The sequence below is a fragment of the Dama dama genome, chromosome 30, assembly GCF_033118175.1.
Source record: "Dama dama isolate Ldn47 chromosome 30, ASM3311817v1, whole genome shotgun sequence".
Taxonomy (NCBI): Eukaryota; Metazoa; Chordata; class Mammalia; order Artiodactyla; family Cervidae; genus Dama; species Dama dama.
In genome coordinates, this window is record NC_083710.1 from 54,846,647 (window position 1) to 54,868,583 (window position 21,937).

At 41.0% G+C, this 21,937-nt stretch overlaps 1 protein-coding gene across 2 annotated transcripts in view; it reads left to right on the forward strand.

The window, feature by feature from the left end:
• The window catches only part of SCEL (sciellin), a 335,541-nt gene that overhangs the window by 168,006 nt on the left and 145,598 nt on the right, over positions 1-21,937 (forward strand). The window contains exon 1 of one of the 2 annotated variants that reach the window (XM_061133262.1): positions 13,713-13,778. The exons of the other annotated variant lie outside the window; for it this stretch is intronic. The gene's annotated coding sequence lies outside the window, so the exon portion shown is untranslated. Of the gene's footprint in view, positions 1-13,712; positions 13,779-21,937 lie in introns of those variants that run through there. 2 annotated transcript variants of the gene reach the window in all.

Sequence of the window (21,937 nt, forward strand, 5' to 3'; positions counted from 1 at the left end):
GTGTGTGTGTGTGTGTGTGTGTGTGTGTGTGTGTGTGTGGTGTAGGGGACAGCCAAAAGTCATCATGAGAACATTCGGGCTGAAAAGAGTGCAGGTGTTAGAAAATAATATGTAGAGAGCACCCAGAAGAGTGATGGGTGTTGATTATTAATCATCCTTCTCACAAATTTTCACAGAATCATCCAGCCACTGATTAAAGTACCTTTACCACTTTAGCTGCCAGAGAGGGATTAGGGTAAACCTTCTCTCTCATCTTATGGTTCACTAATCCTTTTGATTGTCAGTAGGGGAGTTTTCTGTTCCCCTAGTTAGTTATTTTCTCTTCTTCCAATTCCATTAATTTAAGAAAACTTTTTGGATTAAGCTATAGGAGTATGCAGGCTGTTCAGTGTCTCTGATGTCCAAGTAAGAAAATCTCGTACAAGTTTCTCAAAGAAACAGTGACAGAAGTAAATGCTTTATTCTGGGGATGTTAATTTCACTGCTCAGCTTGTACATTGCATTAAACAGAAAACATAAATGGCTGAAAAGGATGAGCTGAGAACTGAGTTGCCACAGATTTACCCTCACTTCTACCACATTCTACACTGACAGTCCTGTAACCACTTAGAATTCATACTTTTTTTTCTTGATACGACTTTTACAAAGATGACAGCACGGTGAATTACTTAGAATTGAGTTTACTAATAGTTTCTGCTTTCAATAAAACTCCACTGAAAATGCTTTAGTAAAGAAAGTTCATTTTCCTCTCCCACTAATGCCTGTATGTAGGAATCCCATGGCGGAGATGGCCGGCTCTCTGCTTCTTAAAGTGCTCAAGGACCCAGACTCCCATCTCGGTGCTCCTCCATCCAGGGTCCCCATTTCTCAGGTCATGCCGCCATGTGCCCACCCAGACGTCGTGATGAGGAATTAGAGAAGGGTGTGTTCCCATCATTTAAGAACCGTTCTTGGTGCCTCACATTCCCACCGGCCAGACTTCATCACAGGGTAAGCTTATCTGTAAGGGAAACTGAGAGCTACACTTTTTATTCTGTACAACGATGTGCCCAGGAAGAAGCGAGACCAGTTATTTTGGGACAAATAGCAGCCTTTGCCTCCTGGGTCTAGGCTGACTATGAGTCAACCTGTAAAAAAGAGAACAATGTAACAGGCACTTAAATGCTCATCTAAGTATCTCAGGGACATCTCCAATTGCTCGGTTTCTTAGAGTATGGTATTTAATTAATTATCGTGAAAGAATCTCTTTTATTTCAATCAATGAATTAGGATTTCAAGCCAAGAAGATGTAATTTAAGTGATCTGCTTGGCTTCCTAAACCCCTATTTGTTAAATTCCCATAGCAAATTCCGCACAGGGTATGAGGTGAGTGCCTGACTGAGAATTAATTTCATTCTGAGCTGAAATAAATGAAAGGAAATCTAGTTCCTTGGCATGGACACTCAGTATCAGGTCACAAGCTGTTAATTCCTCTCACTGAACTTTGTGTGTGTGTTCTCTGTGGCTCAGTTGTGTCTGACTCTTGTGACTCCATGGACTGTAGCCCTCCAGGATCCTCTGTTCATGGGATTGTCCAGCAAAGCATACTGGAGTGGGTTGCCATTCCCTTCTCCAGGGGATCTTCTTGACCCAGGGAATTGAACCTGCATCTCCTGCATTGACAGGCGGGTAATACTTGATTCTGAACTTTGACTTAGAAAAAAAAAACAAAAACAAAGGAGCCCCTTGCTTTGCACTTCACTCAATGGGTCCTGTTGGGCCGAAGTTCTCATCATTCCTTTGGGGGACAATTGCCCTAAACCCTTCTCTGAGGTCATGTCAGCATCTGTTCCTGGTGGCCGCCCACACATCCAGCTCTGTGTTCACTGGACTTCCCAGTACCATGTACCTGGGGCTGACACAGTCAGGGCTGAGCCTTTGTTCCACTCTGGGCCTCTGGGCACTGCGTGGAGCTTCCTGGACTGCTTGTCCCACTGGTGTGTCTTAATCATATAGGTTTCTGCTTCCTTCTTCCAGCTTCTTCCAGGAAGCCGATGACTTCGTATGCCTAATGACCCAGATAAAAAATGAGAGGCTTCGTGACTCACTCAGAGTTCCTACTTGCATGATGTCAAAGCAAAACAAAACTCAATGTTTATATACTTGCCATCAGGCTTCCCTGGTGGCTCAGATGATCGAGAATCTGCCTGCAATGCAGGAGACCTGGGTTTGACCCCTGGGTTAGGAAGATTGGAGAAGAGAATCTGATACCCACTCCAGTATTCTTGCCTGGACAATCCCTTGGACAGAGAAGCCTGGCAGGCTACAGTCTATGGGATGGCAAAGAGTTGGATATGACTGGGCGGCTACCACTTTCACGTCCTGGGCTTCCCAGGTGGCACCAGTGGTAAAGACACCTGACAATGCAGGAGACATAAGAGATGCAGGTTCGATCCCTGGGTGGGGAAGATCCCCTGGAGGAGGGCATGGCAACCCACTCCAGGATTCTTGCCTGGAGAGTCCTATGGACAGAGGAGCCTGGTGGGCTACAGTCCACAGGGTTGCAAAGAGTTGGACACAAGTGAAGCAACTTAGCACGCACGCCATTCATTGTAGAGACACCGCTCAAGATGGAAGAGTCGACAGTGGGAGGACACTGCTTATGGGGCTGCAGCTCCAAATTAAATTTTGAGCCAAGAGATAACACAGTGTAAAAGGATTCCCCACAGGAGCAAACATGCACGCTGTCAGAATTCACCACCCTGGAAACGAAAACGAGACACAATTCAGAGTATCAGTGATCCAGATCAGGATGAGAAGCGTCACTTCTCCAGTAAGCCAGAAATGCCTTCTCAGTTTGACAATGGCTTATGAAAAGGATCCTCTAACTTGCTGTTTACAGATATTCAAAAGAAAATGTACTCCTTTCTTTCAGAAAAGCATCTCTTGGGGCATAGGGAAGAAGAGTTCAGGCTTTGGATTCAGGCAGATCTCAGTGAGTCCTGACTCTCTCACTAATCAGCTATGTTACTTTGGGAAACCTGCTCTCCTCAAACCTCAGTTTTCTCATCTCTAAAATGGGTATACTAGTAATACTTATAAAATTATTGTGTAGAGAAAGGAAATAATTCATTTAAATACTTAGTATACTATCTATGCATTGTATGCCTTTAATGCATGCCTGCTAACTCACTTCAGTTGTGTCCGGCTCTTTGTGACCCTATGGACTGTAGCCCACCAGGCTCCTCTGTCCATGGGATTCTCCAGGCAAGAATATTGGAGTGGGTTGCCATGCCCTTCTCCAGGGGATCTTCCCGACCTAGGGGTCAAACCTATGTCTCTTGCATTGTGGGTGGATTCTTTACCATCTGAGCCACCAGGGAAGCCTGAATGCCTTTAATAAATATCAGCTTAAAAACTAGGAAAGATAGCACTGTAACTACAACTTCATTGCTGTCTTTAAAATGAGCGGGTGGGGAATCATGCATTAGATTAAAAAAAAAAATAGTGCGATTCTTTATCACAAACGAAGTTGACTTGGAAAATCACAACTCTCCACCCTCAGTTTTATCAAGATATACTTGACATACAGTTCTGTGTAAGTCTAAAGTATACCGCATAATGATTTGACTTACATATATCATGAAATGATCACCACAATAAATTTAGTTAATATTCATCATCTCATATAGATACAAAAGAAAGAAAAAGAAATTTTTTGTGTGTGATGAGAACTCAGGATCTACTCTCTTTATTTTCACGTATAAATGTTGAGCAATGTCCGCTATAGTCATCGTGTTATACATGACACCCCTAGCACTTATTTATCTTATAACTATAAGTTTGTACATTGTGACGACCTTCATTCAATTCCCTCTCTTCTGAACCCCTGCCTCTGATAACCACAAGTCTGGTTTCTTGGAAATATGATTCTTAGCATGTTCTGCCATGATAATATCCTGAATACTGTGGGGTTTATATTGTAGTTTTATAAGTGGGAGAAGTTGAGAGAATACTCAAGGTTCAAAAAGGTAAACAGGGAGGGGTGCTCTGGAATATTTGCATAATTATTACTCCACCTAAACCCCAATTCTAATCTCTAAAATCTTGCTTTAAGCTTGTTGTGATTGCTTTGATTTCTGAGATGACTGGCTATTACCATACCTGTTTCAAGCAGGTGAAACCTGAAAAGGTCTTGCTTCATTTGACAAAGCAGAGAGATGTAGTTCTCACCTGGTATTTCAAACAGGTGATCAGGTAAAGCTTCGCCTTGCACAGAGCAGTCTGTGTTTCCATAGATCTATATCCTCCAAGACTGTGTTAGAAATGCAGTCTTTGGCCCCACTCCAAGCCAGCTGACTTAGAATCTTCTCTTTTTTCTCTTGTTTTGATTGAAGCATAGTTGATTTATAATGTTGTTAGTTTCTGGTATAGAGCAAAATGATTCAGTTACATATATATATATATGTATATGTATATATATACATATATATGTGTGTGTTAGTTAATCAGTCATGTCTGACACTTTGCAACCCCGTGGACTATAGCCCGCCAGGCTCCTCTGTCCATGGGGATATTCTTGGCAAGTATACTAGAGTGGGTTGCCATTCCCTTCTATGTATATATATACATATATACACACATTTTGGATTATTTTCCATTAAAAGCTATTACAAGATGTTGAATATAATATCTGTGCTATGCAGTAAATCCTGGTTGCTTGCCTACTTTAGGTGTATCATTTTGTGTCTATTAATCTCCTACTCATAATCTATCTCTCCTGCCCCTTTCCCCTTTGGTAATCATAACTTTGTTTCTTGTTTGTGGGTCTGCTTCTGTCTTGTATATAGATTAATTTGTATTACTTTTTAGATTCTATGCATAAATGATATCATATGATATTTGTCTTTCTCTTACTTCACTTAGTATGATAATCACTAGGTTCATTCATGTTACTGCAAAATCCTCACAGAAGCACAAAGATGAAGAATATTTAATATCATGTACTTCATTTACATTTTAGAAATAGTTATACAGAGCGATGAACCTCACTATCTGTTTCAATCAGTTTGTGAAAAATTTCATTTTCCCTAATTCCGCCTTGTCTCCCATTCAATAGTCATGACCTCTCGTCTCAGCTTTAGTGAGAAAGTAACATCACTATTTAAATCACTATCACCCATTCTTTGCCTGAGTTGGTATAGTGGTAAAGCTTACAAACCTTGGGCTTCCCAGGGGGAGCTATTGGTAAAGAACCTGCCTGCCAATGCAGGAGATGTAAGAGATGTGGTTCAATCCCTGGGTTGGGAAGATCCCTTGGAGGAGGGCATGGCAACCCACTCCAGTATTCTTGCCTGGAGAATCCCGTGAACACAGGAGCCTAGTGAGATACAGTCCATAGGGTCACAAAGAGTTGGACACGACTGAAGCGACTTAGCACACACGCCACAAACCTTGCGTTCAGAGAGATGGAGTTTAAGTTCCATCTCTGCTGTTACTTCTGTGAAAAGCAGAGTAAATCAGTGTTCTTATCTGTATGGGCATACTAAATGGTTCTTTCCCCTTTTTATCTGTCAATGACTGTCACAGCTTTGGGGTCAGATGCAAGGCTCTGTAGGATCACTTCATTTCCTAAAGAAGCCTAAGAGACTGTCTCAGATTAGCCTATACCTGTCAGAATATTTAGAATTTATGCAATGTAAACTCACCTGTTGATTTCCATTTTTAAGATGAGAACAAAATTTTCATTTTCATTGCTCAAGCCCGTTATATTGATTCAGCCAGGACTGAGTGCCCTGCGTGTGCCCAGCACTGTCCTAGTGACGGGGACACCACGCTGGGCGAGGCAACGGCAGCCACTACTCTCATGGGCCTTACAGTCTAGAAACAGCTGTGCAAATTGTAAATGTGCTTGCAAGACTTTATTGCAACATTCACTGTCCCTTTTTGTTTCAGGTAAACTCCTATAGGGCATGTGTGTGTTTAGTCTCTCAGTTCTGTATGACTATGTGACCCCGTGGACTGTAGCCCACCAGGCTCCTCTGTCCATGGAGTTCTCCAGGCAAGAATACTGGAGTGGGTTGCCATGCCCTCCTCCAGGGGATCTTCCCAACCCAGGGGTCAAACCCAAGTCTCCTGCATTGTGTAGCTCCCTGCATTTCTACAACTTTTATTTGAGCATCACAAACACTGAACTAGAAGATGAAAAGACACACACAAAAAAGTGCCATTATCCATTATTATCACTCATCATCATCCATAGGGTTTATGAGAGCTGTTAAGTTTTGAAACGCAGGAAAAAATAAAACACAAGTGTAACGTTACTTTTTCCAGGTCATTCTCTTACTATATGGAACAATTTAGAGGTATGCAACACTACTGACCTTATGCTCCCTTGGATTTTAAGGACCTAGAAAAGACTGACTACATTTATCCTCATTCAGCTTTGCAAAATATAAACCAAATGTGCACCATCACTTAAAATGCCTATGTTTGGCTTCCACAAAAAATATTTCAAATGCCTAAAATTGGCACTTACCACTTTTTTTTTTCTATTTAAACAAGGGCTAACTAGCTCTTAACTATATTACACACACATATTGCATGTATGCATTTTTACATGTAATGGAGATGGACAGCAGAACGAAGGATTCAAGCCTCAGAATTCCCAAAAGGGCTTAATGACCCTTGTTACCAAGTACTGCTTCACCATTACTTTGAGTAAATTTTCTGGGGCCCAATGTTATTTTTTCCCCTTCAATATGAACAATCCCTGGTTGGATGAGGCCAGTTACAAATTCAAATATTATCATTATATCTCAATATCAAACTAATTCTAAAATTGTTCCATATATAAGACATGATTATAACCAATCACTGAGGTAGCACTTGGAAGATTAGTTTTCCTTCACCTGAAATTTTGCTCCATTGAAGGTAGAGATGAACAGCAGATGGAAGGGTTCAGGCCTGGAAATTCCTAAAAGGGCTTAATGACACTTGTTATCATCAACAATGAAAGTCCCAGACACATTTTCCTTATGAGAAGTTGAAGCTGAAATGTATGCCCTAAATTGTAATACTTCTTTCTCCAGCCATGACCTTCCTATTGATATACTTAAAAAGAAAGCCAAAAGTCAGAAATGGGTGGTTGTCCCCTGTTCTTAGTAAGTTCTTAATAACAGTGGGAAATGTGCTCCTACATGTAATTTGGAAAGCAGTTAAATAGGCCTGAAAAGAAGTTAAATAGGCCTTTAATAATAAGCTGGTGTAACCGGAACTCTTCTTGAACCTGAGTTACAGTTTCACTTTTTTTTCCTATCTTCACAGGAGTTAATGGATCTCCTGAGGTTCTGCTGTAGATTTATTCCTGAGAAGTAGGATTGAAATATTGTGAAATAAAACCCAAAGCAGCATATGTTGAAACCAGGCCACTATTTGAAAGCTTTTTTTCCTCTCCTAAAGAAGAATTCATAAAGAATACCTTAATGAAGCAAATGTGTTCTTTTAATCGATTAGAATCGTGGTCTTTTAATCAATCGTTTGTCTTACTTTGTCTCCCTCTAGTGCTCAAAATGAAAAGTGCAGGGAGATATCCAACCCGAATGAATTGGTTCAATTAAAAAGGAATTGGGTACATGTGGAATCTGTAAAAATGGTATGCAATGCTCAGTCTCTCAGTCCTGTCCGACTCCTCGAACCCATGACTGTAGCCTCCCAGGCTTCTCTGTCCTTAGGATTCTCCAGGCAGGAATACTGGAGTGGGTTGCCATGCCCTCCTCTGGAAAAATGGTACAGACGATCTTATTTGCAAAACATAAAGAGACACGGATATAGAGAACAAACCTAGGATACCAAGGGGCAAAGGGGGGTGGAGTGAATTGGGACTGACGTATATACACTACTATGTATAGAGTAGATAACGGGTGAGAATGTGCTGTATAGCACAGGGAACTTACTCAGAGCCCTGTGTGACCTACACGGGAAGGAAATCCAGAAAGGAGGATGTATATATAGCCGATTCACTTTATGTACATAAGAAACTGACACAGCAGTGTAAAGCAACTATACTCCAATTAAAAAAAAATGAAGATTGACTCTCATTTTCTTCAGAAGCTGGGTGCTATTGTCCCTGTTAAGATGAGGTGTGGACCATGGTCCTGAATCTCCTTTACCTCTGGGACTCACTAGCTACTGAACTCCTCAATTCCTCCTCATACTCAGCTTTCAAGGGCTCACATGTAAGTATATCTGTTTTTACATCTTCGACCTGGTCTTGGTATTTTGTCTGAATTTAGTGACACTACAGATTACAATGATGTGCAGGCATTAGGCTCAAGTTGGGACAATTTTTATCTTAGAGGTTAAAAAAATCTACTTACAGGTTAAAAAAATAAACTACTTTATAGGCTTAATACAGTCAAATTTTCACTTTATAATGCCCTACCTTTATAGCAACTTTTCAAAAGGAGAATTGGGTTAATATTTGGATTCCAGGGGTCAAGCACTCAATTTTTGACCCAAAGACACTATCCTTGTCATATTTCTAGTCGTTCTTGAGCATCTGAGGAAATAGAAGTCTAACTTTCCCCTGTCTTAAAAAAGAGAAAAATAAATGATCAGAGGTTGCTACCATAGCAAGAGCTAGTTCTTTGGATGAGAATTACTACCTTGTTGGTGTTCTAAATGAGGAAGAATATGCTTTTTGATCACTCTGGGCTTGTAATCTAGAACTGTGATTCAGAGTTATTTAATATTCCTTTCGGCAGGAGGCCAGGGAATATTTTGGTAGTTTTTCTAGGGTTTGGTGATCTCAGAGTTTAGACTGGACAACTTCCCACAATGAGAGGTCCATTAATCAGAGAATCTAGGCGTGGCGACCAGCCTGAGTTGGTTTTGTCCTCTTCTCAGCAAAGAAGGTACTGGACAGGCCAGCAGGGAAACACGCAGACGCTCTGCGAGCTTGACAAACCCTCACCTTTTGAGGTCTCACGTATATGATGTATGACCAGATACCTCAACTTCATTCTCCTTGCCTCTCCTCCAGCAGATGATACACTCAGGTGAAACGATAAAACGGCACCTTTCAGATTTCAGCCAACAGTCCTGGCTGGTAGATTTTTAAAGGTCAAGGTGGAGCTGTGGTGCTGTAACAACATCCAGGGTATTTAGAATTAGACCGGGGGAAACTAAGATGAAGTAAACCTGGATGAGAAGATTTTCTCTGGCTTTATCTTAAAGACAGTTGCCAATTACAGGAGGGTGTGTGTTTATCTGCTTTGGCATGGCTTTTGTTCTACTTCTCCTGGAGCCCCACCTTTCATTTGGGGTAATATTTAATCTATCATCTCTGATAGCTGTAATGAGGCTGCTCACAGTGACAAATTATCTACTCAATTTAGGATGAAAACTGGGTCATTTGAATTTTTGGCATCAATTAGAAAAATAATATCCAAATTATTGCTCTGCAATTCAAAATGCTGGTTGTTATGTTGAGACAACCATAAGGCAATCTGAAAAGAGAAAAATTTTGGTAGCTCATCTGTGCAGAACTCAGCAAAGTGAACTTTAGAAATCAAATATCAATGGATATTTTATTTTACTTAAAAATATTTCAACTTTCTTACCCATTAGCATCAGCTTCACTTTTTATGTGAAAGAACAAGTATGAAAGTCAACAATTTAGAATCTTTAGCTATCACTTTGCTGTAGGCCCAAAATCTAAGATGGAAGTATTCAAGAGGAGCTAAATCTTTTTTTTTTTTAATTTATTTATGTCATTGGAGGATAATTACTTTACAATATTGTGATGTTTATTGCCATACATCAACATGAATCGGCCATAGGCATATATGTGTCCTCTCCATCCTGAACGCCCCTCCCAAGGAACTAATTCTTAATGTAAAAATACAGCAGTCAAGCGCAGGGGTTGGGAAGTAAACAAGATTGAGGCTAAAACTGAGCTCTACCATTTACTAGATAGGAGAACTCTCTAAGGCTAAATACTCTATGAAATTAAGAGTTTTTCTTCCTTTTATGCCATTGTGCCTTTTTCAACTAGCAAATTTCCTGAAACATAGTAAAAGTTCAAATATATTTGGTGACTATATGAGTGTTAAGGTTTAATTTTTTATCTGTGCATGAAAATTCTTCTTGAGTTAGTGGCTCTTTGCTCTTTTCTGAAGATCAGTTGGGTTTCCTAAGATGAAATCTTCTCAGAAATTCAATATTCCTTGCTTCCTGTTTCCTGTTCGCATAGTCATTACTGAGGGTGCCAATGAAATTGCTTCTGAACCTCCTTTCTTACTGATTGGTTAAATGGAGTCAGAGATATATCTAATATTAACTGTTTTATAACATTTAATAAATTAAGGAGCTCTCAGCATTCAGAGCCTATAAAGGGAAGAGTCATTGAAACTGAGGACCAATGTGTGTTTGTGTGTATGAGAGAGTGAGGGGAGAGAGAGAGAGAGAGGATTATCGGCAAAGCACTAGGAGTATTTCTTTTTAAAACTGACCGTGCTATCTATCTTTTTCATTTTTTCACTACCATATAAAGAAAAATACACAGTTGTACCGTAAATGCATATTGCTAAGTGAAAGAAGCTGGTTTAAAATGGCTATGTACTATGATTCCAACTATATGCCACTCTGAAAGAGGCAAACTATAGGGAATAAAAAAAAAAAAAAAAAAACAATGGTTGCCAGGGGTTTGGCCAGGAGAGGGAGAGTAAGTAGATAGATAGTAAATAGATGGTAGATAGTAAATAGTAGTAGATAGTAAATAGGTAGTAATAGATAGTAGATAGTAAGTAGATAGATAGATAGTAAAAATCACAGGGGATTTTTAAGGCGGTGAAAGTACTCTTTCTGATGTGTAATGGTAGGTACAAGACATTCTGCATGTGTCTACATCCATAGAGTGGCCCAACACAGAGTGTAGTCCTGTAAGCTGTGGGCTTTAGTTAATAATAATGTCAGCTCATCCACATAACAAATGTGCCACACTAATGCAAGAGATTAGTGATAGTAGAGACCGGGGCTGAGGGCTTAGGAAAGGGGGTACATGAGAACTTTGTATTTTTCTGCCTAATTTTTTCTGTAAAATGAAAATCACTCTAAAAAATAAATCCTGTTCATTTAAAAAATTGCAAGTTTCAAATCTAGAAACACTCAGCTAAAGAAACAGCTTATACTATTGTGAGCTTTAAACCACACCCAGCCCAGTCAATTAATTTATCATCCAAGAAGATCTAAATATTGCCAAAGGTTTTTTGTTGTTGTTTTTCATCATTTGTTTTTGTTTTTTAGGAGTTATAACAAATTTGGAGATTTTTTAAAGGTAGAAAATATAATTTTATTTTGGCTTTCAATGAATGATCACTGGGTCATCTGTAAAATAAACTCTCATGGATGTATTATAGCAGACCCTATTGGAATTGCCTTCTTTCCTTCTGCATTGGGTACCCTCGGGCAGCTACACGGCTGAGAAGATTTTCTGTTCTGTTCTCAGTAGCCAACCCACCGAATCTGAGTTCTGCCCAGCCAACTCCTAAAGTGTGCTTTCATGATGGAGCCTGCTCCTTCCTTGAGCCTCCTGGTTTTCTAACTGGAAAAGCAACCATGCTCCTGGGCCTGAGTCCTTGGAAGATATACACAGTCTTACTGACTTCTGTGAAAGTGAAGGAAAGCATTAGTCACTCAGTCATGTCTGACTGTTTGCTGCACAAGAACTGTATCCTGCCAGGCTCCTCTGTCCCTGGAATTCTCCAGGCAAGAATACTGCAGTCTGTAGACACAGGAAATACGGCTCAGAGAGCAAGCTTGTGTTGCTCTGACAGTTGGGTGATGTTTTCTATCAGGACAAAGGATTATCTTTTTCTGTTTCTTTCGGACAGTGAACTTGATCCTCTACATTCAGTTAAAGCCCCTTTGCTCTTTAAAGTCCTCAGCAAAATTCTTGTGCCACTTACTTAGCACGGCTGTGCCCTAGGGCTGTGTGTCCTTATGGTTTAGCTGCCTCTAGGTTCTGCTCTTAGTTTCTCTTGGCTTTAAATGGAAGAGGGGAGCAGCCTGGATGGACGGGCTTTGATGGGAAGTATGGTATCCATATTGTTTCTCTTGTAGTCCTATGAGTACTTTCCTCCTTAAGGTTGATCTAGAAAACATGGGCCATGTAGGGTACAGGTGAGTGGGCAAAACTCAAGTGTCCTAATATAGGCTGAGGGAAGAGAAAGGCTATAATCCATTGGTGGTAGTAGTTTAGTCGTTAGTTCAGTTCAGTTCAATTCAGTTGCTCAGTCGTGTCCGACTCTTTGTGACCCCATAGGCTGCAGCACGCCAAGCCTCCCTATCCATCACCAACTCCCAGAGTATACCCAAACTCATGTCCAATGAGATGGCGTTGCTATCCAATCATCTCATCCTACATCGTCCCCTTCTCCTCCTGCCCTCAATCTTTCCCAGCATCAAGGTCTTTTCAAATGAGTCAGCTCTTCGCATGAGGTGGCCAAAGTATTGGAGTTTCAGCTTCAACATCAGTCCTTCCAATGAACAACCAGGACTGCTCTCTTTTAGGATGGACTGGTTGGATCTCCTTGCAGTCCAAGGGACTCTCAAGAGTCTTCTCCAACACCACAGCTCAAAAGCATCAATTCTTCGGTGTTCAGCTTTCTTTATACTCCAAGTCTCACATCCATACATGACTACTGGAAAAACCATAGCCTTGACTAGACGGACCTTTGTTGGCAAAGTAATGTCTCTGCTTTTTAATATGCTGTCTAGGTTGGTCATAGCTTTCCTTCCAAGGAGCAAGCATCTTTTAATTTCATGGCGGCAGTCACCATCTGCAGTGATTTTGGAGCCCCAAAAATAAAGTCAGCCACTGTTTCCACTATTTCCGTATCTATTTGCCATGAAGTGATGGGACCAGATGCCATGATCTTAGTTTTCTGAACGTTGAGCTTTAAGCCAACTTTTTCACTCTCCTCTTTCACTTTCATCAAGAGGCTCTTTAGTTCTTCACTTTCTGCTATAAGGGTGGTGTCATCTGCATATCTGAGGTTATTGATATTTCTCCTGGCAATCTTGATTCCAGCTTGTGCTTCCTCCAGCCCAGCGTTTCTCATGATGTACTCTGCATATAAGTTAAATAAGCAGGGTGACAATATGCAGCCTTGATGTACTCCTTTTCCTATTTGGAACCAGTCTGTTGTTCCATGTTCAGTTCTAACTGTTGCTGCCTGACCTGCATACAGGTCTCTCAAGAGGCAGGTCAGGTGGTCTGGTATTCCCATTTCTTTCAGAATTTTCCACAGTTTATTGTGATCCACACAGTCAAAGACTTTGGCATAGTTAATAAAGCAGAAATAGATATTTTTCTGGAACTCTCTTGCTTTTTCACTGATCCGACGGATGTTGGCAATTTAATCTCTGGTTCCTCTGCCTTTTCTGAAACCAGCTTGAACATCTGGAAGTTCATGGTTCACGTATTGCTGAAACCTGGCTTGGAGAATTTTGAGCATTACTTTACTAGCATGTGAGATGAGTATAATTGTGTGGTGGTTTGGGCATTCTTTGGCATTTCCTTTCTTTGAGATTGGAATGAAAACTGACCTTTTCCAGTCCTGTGGCCACTGCTGAGTTTTCCAAATTTGCTGGCATATTGAGTGTAGCACTTTCATAGCATCATCTTTTAGGATTTGAAATAGCTCAACTAGAATTACATCACCTCCACTAGCTTTGTTTCTAGTGATGCTTCCTAAGGCCTGCTTGACTTCGTATTCCAAGATGTCTGGCTCTAGGTGAGTGATCACACCATCGTGATTATCTGGGTTGTGAAGATCTTCTTTGTACAATTCTTCTGTGTATTCTTGCCACCTCTTCTTAATATCTTCTGCTTCTGTCAAGTCCATACCATTTCTGTCCTTTACTGTGCCCATCTTGCATGAAATGTTCCCTTGGTATCTCTAATTTTCTTGAAGAGATCTCTAGTCTTTCATATTCTATTATTTTCCTCTATTTCTTTGCACTAATCACAGAGGAAGGCTTTCTGATCTCTCCTTGCTGTTCTTTGGAACTCAGCATTCAAATGGGTATATCTTTCCTTTTCTCCTTTGCTTTTCACTTCTCTTCTTTTCACAGCTATTTGTAAGGCCTCCTCAGACAGCCATTTTGCTTTTTTGCATTTCTTTTTCTTGGGGATGGCCTTGATTCCTGTCTCCTATACAGTGTCATGAACCTCCAATCCATAGTTCATCAGGCACTCTGTCTATCAGACCTAGACCCTTAAATCTATTTTCCACTTCCACTGTATAATTGTAAGGCATTTGATTTAGGTCATACCTGAATAGTCTAGTGGTTTTCCCTACTTTCTTCAATTTAAGTCTGAATTTGGCAGTAAGGAGTTCATGATTTGAGCCACAGTCAGTTCCCAGTCTTGTTTTTGCTGGTTGTGTAGAGCTTCTCCATCTTTGGCTGCAAAGAATATAATCAATCTGATCTCGGTGTTGGCCATCTGGTGATGTCCATGTGTAGAGTCTTCTCTTGTGTTGTTGGAAGAGGGTGTTTGCTATGACCAGTGCATTCTCTTGGCAAAACTCTATTAGCCTTTGCCCTGCTTCATTCTGTACTCCAAGGCCAAATTTGCCTGAAACACCTGAAATTCTAGGTGTTTCTTGACTTCCTACTTTTGCATTCCAGTCCCCTATAATGAAAGGGACATATTTTTTGGGTGTTAGTTCTAAAAGGTCTTGTAGGTCTTCATAGAACTGTTCAGTTTCAGCTTCTTCAGTGTTACTGGTCAGGGCATGGACTTGGATTACCATGATATTGAATGGTTTGCCTTGGAAATGAACAGAGATCATTCTGTTGTTTTTGAGATTGCATCCAGGTATTGCATTTCGGACTCTTTTGTTGACCATGATGGTTACTCCATTTCTTCTATGGGATTCCTGCCCACAGTAGTAGATATAATGGTCATCTGAGTTAAATTCACCCATTCCAGTCCATTTTAGTTTGCTGATTTGTAGAATGTTGATGGTCAGTCTTGTCATCTCCTGTTTGACCACTTCCAATTTGCCTTGGTTCATGGACCTAACATTCCAGGTTCCTATGCAATATTGCTCTTTACAGCATCAGACCTTGCTTCTATCACCAGTCACATTCACACCTGGGTGTTGTTTTTGCTTTGGCTCCATCCCTTCATTCTTTCTAGAGTTATTTCTCAACTGATGTTCAGTAGCATATTGGGCACCTACTGACCTGGGGAGTTCATCTTTCGGTGTCCTATCATTTTGCCTTTTCATACTGCTCATGGGGTTCTCAAGGCAAGAATACTGAAATGGTTTGCCACTCCCTTCTCCAGTGGACCACATTTTGTCAGACTTCTCCTCCATGACCCATCTGTCCTGGTTGGCCCCACAAGGCATGGCTTAATTTCATTGAGTTAGACAAGGCTGTGGTCCTTGTGATCAGATTGGCTAGTTGTCTGTGATTGTGGGTTCCGTCTGTCTGCCCTCTGATGCCCTCTCTCAGTGCCTACCATTTTACTTGGGTTTCTCTTACCTTGGACATGGGGTATCTCCTCTTGGCCGTCGCTCCTGACCTTGGACGTGGGGTATCCCTTCTTGGCTGCTCGCCACTCCAACGGCACGCAGCCGAGGAGGCAGGCAGAGGCGGCTTAGTTTAGTCGCTAAGTTGTGTCCAACTCTTGGGACCTCCTGGACTTTAGCCTGCCAGGCTCCTCTGTCGGTGGATTTCCCAGGCAAGAACACTGGACTGGGTAACCGTTCCCTTCCCTAGCGCATCTTCCCAACCCAGGGACTGAACCTGGGTCTTCTGCATTGCAGGCCGATTCTTTACCTTCTGAGCTACCAGAGAAGCCTTCTGCCCTCAGGTAACCTTCAGTCCCAAAGGGCTGATACCATCCCAAACATTTTGTATGATGTTTTTCTCTCAGCATCCTTCCTGTTTTGTAGTTGGTCTTTCTGGCCTTTAAGAACTGGCCTATTATTTCATCTACCCCATCCATGGATGAGTCAGAGAGTCTTCCTTATTGCAAAAAATAAAAAATAAAAAACTAAATAACAACAAAAAGCCCTTTAGTGCACCACCCACTCAGTGCTTGCATTCAGTAGGTTCATGCCTAGTTCACGAATGATTCACAGGGCTGTGATAATTGACTCTCATTAAGAGCTAACAAGAGACTCAGCTCTCAGCCCAGGGTGACAGCACAGGTCATCTCTGCAGTCTCCCCTGGTTCTCCCACTCAGCCTAAGACTCCTCCCTTCTGATAGAGAAGTAGTTTCACCCCTTTGCAAACCAATAGAATAACAACACCTTTATCACCCAATATTGTACTCTGTCCAAAGCAAGCAGAATCACACATCAAAAATAGGAACTAGACCCTCAGGCTGGTCTAGTTGGAATCCTTGAGATAAAATGGTGGGGGCTGGAAATGAATTCTTTTCAAGACTTTGACTTTTCACATAACTGACATGGCCTGTGAAAATAAAGTGTTAGTCGTTCAGTCATGTCCAACTCTTTGCGACTCCAGGGACTGTAGACAGCCAGGCTCCTCTGTCCATGGAATTCTCCAGGCAAGAATACTGGAGTGGGTAGCTATCCCCTTCTCTAGGAGATCTTCCCAATCCAGGGTATGAACCCAGGTCTCCTGCATTGCAGGTGAATTCTTTACTGTCTGAGCCTCCAGGGAAGCCCAGTGGAAAAAAGGTCATAGTTAGAAAGACATTAGCATCTCTCTGCATGCACAGTGCCCTCTGAGATTGAAAAGGACACCATGGAGGGCCAGTTCTGGGTCTAAGGCCTGTCATCCCTCCTGGAATGTATGAGGTACTAGAGTCTTCCTTATTGGGTTCTCAAAGCCTACCATGAATATCAGAAGCTGTTTCACTGCTGTCCCATGGAAAGAGAGAGAAGTTGCTCAGTCGTGTCCGACTCTTTGTGACCCCATGGACTGTAGCCCAGCAGGCTCCTCCATCCATGGGATTTTCCAGGCAAGAATACTGGAGTGGGTTGCCATTTCCTTTTCCAGGGGATCTTTCTGATCCAGGGATCGAGACCGGGTCTCCCATACTGCAGGCAGACTCTTTACCATCTGAGCCACCAGAAGGAAGGAGAGAAAAGAAAGAAGTAGAAATGGTCCTCATGCATAGCATCTTGTTCTAGTTCCATCCTTCACTTGGTTCAGTGCAAGTAACATTTAGCAGGCTAAGTTTTGTTTTGCTATGTTTTAATATATTAAAGATATCAGTAGCAGAGGAAGATTATGGGTATTTTAATATAAATGTGGGATTTCTGGATAAACACAGGTTAGTAATAAGTTCTTCTAGAGAGGCTGCAGCTAACCCCATGCCCTTGGCCAAGGAACTTGTTCTTTATGCCACACCTCAGAAGGAAGACACAGCTGCCAAATTCTTCTGCACAATCCCCAAAGAATGTCCTTACTTTTGAGAGTGTATTTACTCAGACCTTGTCAGATTTGGCTGTGGAGGGTGAGTCAGCCCACAAGGTTGCATACCTTTCCTGGGAGATCCAGGAAGCTGTCCAACTACTCACAGAACAGTGGGAACTTAACTCACAGCAAGAAATTTTCTTCTGTGGGTTGGCATTTGCCTGGAAATATCTGAAGTGCTTCAGTGAGTTCCTCTCCATGGTGATTTCTTGTTATTTTTAAATAACTCTGGTTACCTTCACTAAATGACATCAAATGACCTGATTTTTTAACATTTCTTGATTTGCCTGTGCCATCCTGGCAGATCACACAGTTATGTGAAAAATGCTGGCTTTCTGTCGGCTTTCTTCCCTTCTAATCTTTGCGGTCAACTCAGGAGGTCACTGAAAGAGCACACACAATTTCTCTCTGCCATGACTCTGTTGAATGAGTGAAAAGGAGAGGAGGGTGTTTAATGTTGCTCTTTTATAATACAACCCATTGCTTTACTACTCCAGTCTTTTACTTCACTGGAGACTCCTATGCGGTGCCTTACCAGTTTAACCCCAGTTTTGTTTTTTCCTTACTGTTGGAGAAGTAAGGATTTGGATGAAAGAGCAAAGGACAGCAGACTTTATCAAGTAGCTTCATTAGAAGCCCACTAGGAATTAGTCTTGGTGCAAGACAGACCTTTACTTCCACTTAGTGTTTTCATTCTAACAGAGGCAAAGCGGGGCTTGTTTGGGAAGAAAGGCAGAGAAGGGGTGCATGCTGATCGGTTTCAGTCATCAGAGAATAAGGCATCCTATATGTACCCCTTTTCTAGAATCTGGGGTGAAAATGCAAGTACACAGACCACATAACTTCTTAAGGAATGGGGTGAGTAACAGTGACCTCCATTCATACACAGGACACATGAAGAGTATTTGATTCTGTAACATGAACTCATCGACTCATGAAGCCTTTCGTTTTCAGTTCATAGCTTGCCATTTGGCCTGTGATATCTTTTTATTTCAATGGTGAAGACTTTAGAGGTGACACTTGCCAGTGTTCGTAAGAAAATCCACTCATTCAGAAAAGAAGTGTTCACTGAGTGTCTCTCTAGTGAAGTTGCTCAGTTGTGTCTGACTCTTTGTGACCTTGTGGATTGTGGCCCACCAGGCTTCTCCGTCCATGGGATTTTCCAGGCAAGAGTACTGGAGTGGGTTGCTGTTTCCTTCTCCAGGGGATCTTCCCAACCTGGGTCTCCCACATTGCTGGCAGATGTTTCACCCTCTAAGCCACCAGGGAAGTATCTCTATTCCTTCCTATATCTTTTGCACCTACTTGTTCCATGGAGCTTATGGAGAAACAAAGTGGGCGAAGTGGGCAATGTTAGGGAGCCAGGAAAGCCCGCCTTGCCAAGAGAATCATACATTTTCACTGTGAAATGAAAGGGAGCCCCAGTCTGGGTTTTCAGGGAGCCTTCCATGGACTCCTGGTGGCCGTGAACTGGGTAGGGAGCCCCAGAGCTGCTTCAGGTGTCTCACAGAGGAGGAGTGATATTTAGGTGGGTTTTCCTCAGTTTGGAGTGGTGCAAAGATCAAACACTGGCATCCTCAACCTTTCTGCATGGGACTGGCCATGGGTGTGTAAACTCCAGGTCCACTCCCTGTTTCTGTGTTGCAGAAGAACAGTTAGACTGGATAGGCAAGTCTGGTTATGTGAGTGCTTCTGAAGGGGAAAAAAAATCCCGACCAGCTTGAGTCAGATGCGATGGTGGGGGAGTCTAGTGTTGGACAGAAATACACACACTAGATATCTATAGGACATTTCACCCCAAAACAATCAACTTCACCTTTTTCTCAAGTGCACACGGAACCTTCTCCAGAATAGATCACATCCTGGGCCATAAATCTAGTCTTGGAAAATTCAAAAAAATTGAAATCACTCCAGTCATCTTTTCTGACCACAGTGCAGTAAGAGTAGATCTCAATTACAGGAAAAAAATTGTTAAAAATTCAAACACATGGAGGCTAAATAACACGCTTCTGAATAACCAACAAATCATAGAAGAAATCAAAAAAGAAATCAAAATATGTATAGAAACGAATGAAAATGAAAACACAACAACCCAAAACCTATGGGACACTGTAAAAGCAGTGCTAAGGGGAAGGTTCATAGCATTACAGGCTTACATCAAGAAACAAGAAAAAAGCCAAATAAATAACCTAACTCCACACCTAAAGCAATTAGAGAAGGAAGAAATGAAGAACACCAGGGTTAGCAGAAGGAAAGAAATCTTAAAAATTAAGGCAGAAATAAATGCAATAGAAACTAAAGAGACCATAGCAAAAATCAACAAAGCTAAAAGCTGGTTTTTTGAAAAAATAAACAAAATTGACAAACCATTAGCAAGACTCATTAAGAAACAAAGAGAGAAGAACCAAATTAGCAAAATTAGAAATGAAAATGGAGAGATCACAACAGACAACAGTGAAATACAAAGGATCATAAGAGACTACTACCAGCAGCTCTATGCCAATAAAATGGACAACTTGGATGAAATGGACAAATTCTTAGAAAAGTATACCTTTCCAAAACTGAACCAGGAAGAAATAGAAGATCTTAACAGACCCATCACAAGCAAGGAAATCGAAACTGTAATCAAAAATCTTCCAGCAAACAAAAGCCCAGGACCAGATGGCTTCACAGCTGAATTCTACCAAAAATCTAGAGAAGAGCTAACACCTATCTTACTCAAACTCTTCCAGAAAATTGCAGATGAAGGTAAGCTTCCAAACTCATTCTATGAGGCCACCATCACCCTAATTCCAAAACCAGACAAAGATGCCACAAAAAAAGAAAACTACAGGCCAATATCACTGATGAACATAGATGCAAAAATCCTTAACAAAATTCTAGCAAACAGAATCCAACAACATATTAAAAAAATCATACACCACGACCAAGTGGGTTTTATCCCAGGAATGCAAGGATTCTTCAATATCTGCAAATCAATCAATGTAATACACCACATTAACAAATTGAAAGATAAAAACCATATGATTACCTCAATAGATGCAGAGAAAGCCTTTGACAAAATTCAACACTCATTTATGATTAAAACTCTCCAAAAAGCAGGAATAGAAGGAACATACCTCAACATAATAAAAGCTATATATGACAAACCCACAGCAAGCATCACCCTCAATGGTGAAAAATTGAAAGCATTTCCCCTGAAATCAGGAACAAGACAAGGGTGCCCACTCTCACGAATACTATTCAACATAGTGTTGGAAGTTTTGGCCACAGCAATCAGAGCAGAAAAAGAAGTAAAAGGAATCCAGATAGGAAAAGAAGAAGTGAAACTCTCACTGTTTGCAGATGACATGATCCTCTACATAGAAAACCCTAAAGACTCTACCAGAAAATTACTAGAGCTAATCAATGAATATAGTAAAGTTGCAGGATATAAAATTAACACACAGAAATCCCTTGCATTCCTATATACTAACAATGAAAAAACAGAAAGAGAAATTAAGGAAACAATACCATTCACCATTGCAACAAAAAGAATAAAATACTTAGGAGTATATCTACCTAAAGAAACAAAAGACCTATACATAGAAAACTATAAAACACTGATGAAAGAAATCAAAGAGGACACAAGCAGATGGAGAAACATACCGTGTTCATGGATTGGAAGAATTAATATTGTCAAAATGGCTATTCTACCCAAAGCAGTCTATAGATTCAATGCAATCCCTATCAAGCTACCAACGGTATTTTTCACAGAACTAGACCAAAGAATTTCACAATTTGTATGGAAATACAAAAAACCTCGAATAGCCAAAGTAATCTTGAGAAAGAAGAATGGAACTGGAGGAATCAACCTGCCTGACTTCAGACTCTACTACAAAGCCACAGTCATCAAGACAGTATGGTACTGGCACAAAGACAGAAATATAGATCAATGGAACAGAATAGAAAGCCCAGAGATAAATCCACGCACCTATGGACACCTTATCTTTGACAAAGGAGGCAAGGATATACAATGAAAAAAAGACAACCTCTTTAACAAGTGGTGCTGGGAAAACTGGTCAACCACTTGTAAAAGAATGAAACTAGAACACTTTCTAATACCATACACAAAAATAAACTCAAAATGGATTAAAGATCTAAATGTAAGACCAGAAACTATAAAACTCCTAGAGAACATAGGCAAAACACTCTCCGACATAAATCACAGCAAGATCCTCTATGACCCACCTCCCAGAATATTGGAAATAAAAGCAAAACTAAACAAATGGGACCTAATGAAACTTAAAAGCTTTTGCACTACAAAGGAAACTCTAAGTAAGGTGAAAAGACAGCCCTCAGATTGGGAGAAAATAATAGCAAATGAAGAAACAGACAAAGGATTAATCTCAAAAATATACAAGCAACTCCTGAAGCTCAATTCCAGAAAAATAAATGACCCAATCAAAAAATGGGCCAAAGAACTAAACAGGCATTTCTCCAAAGAAG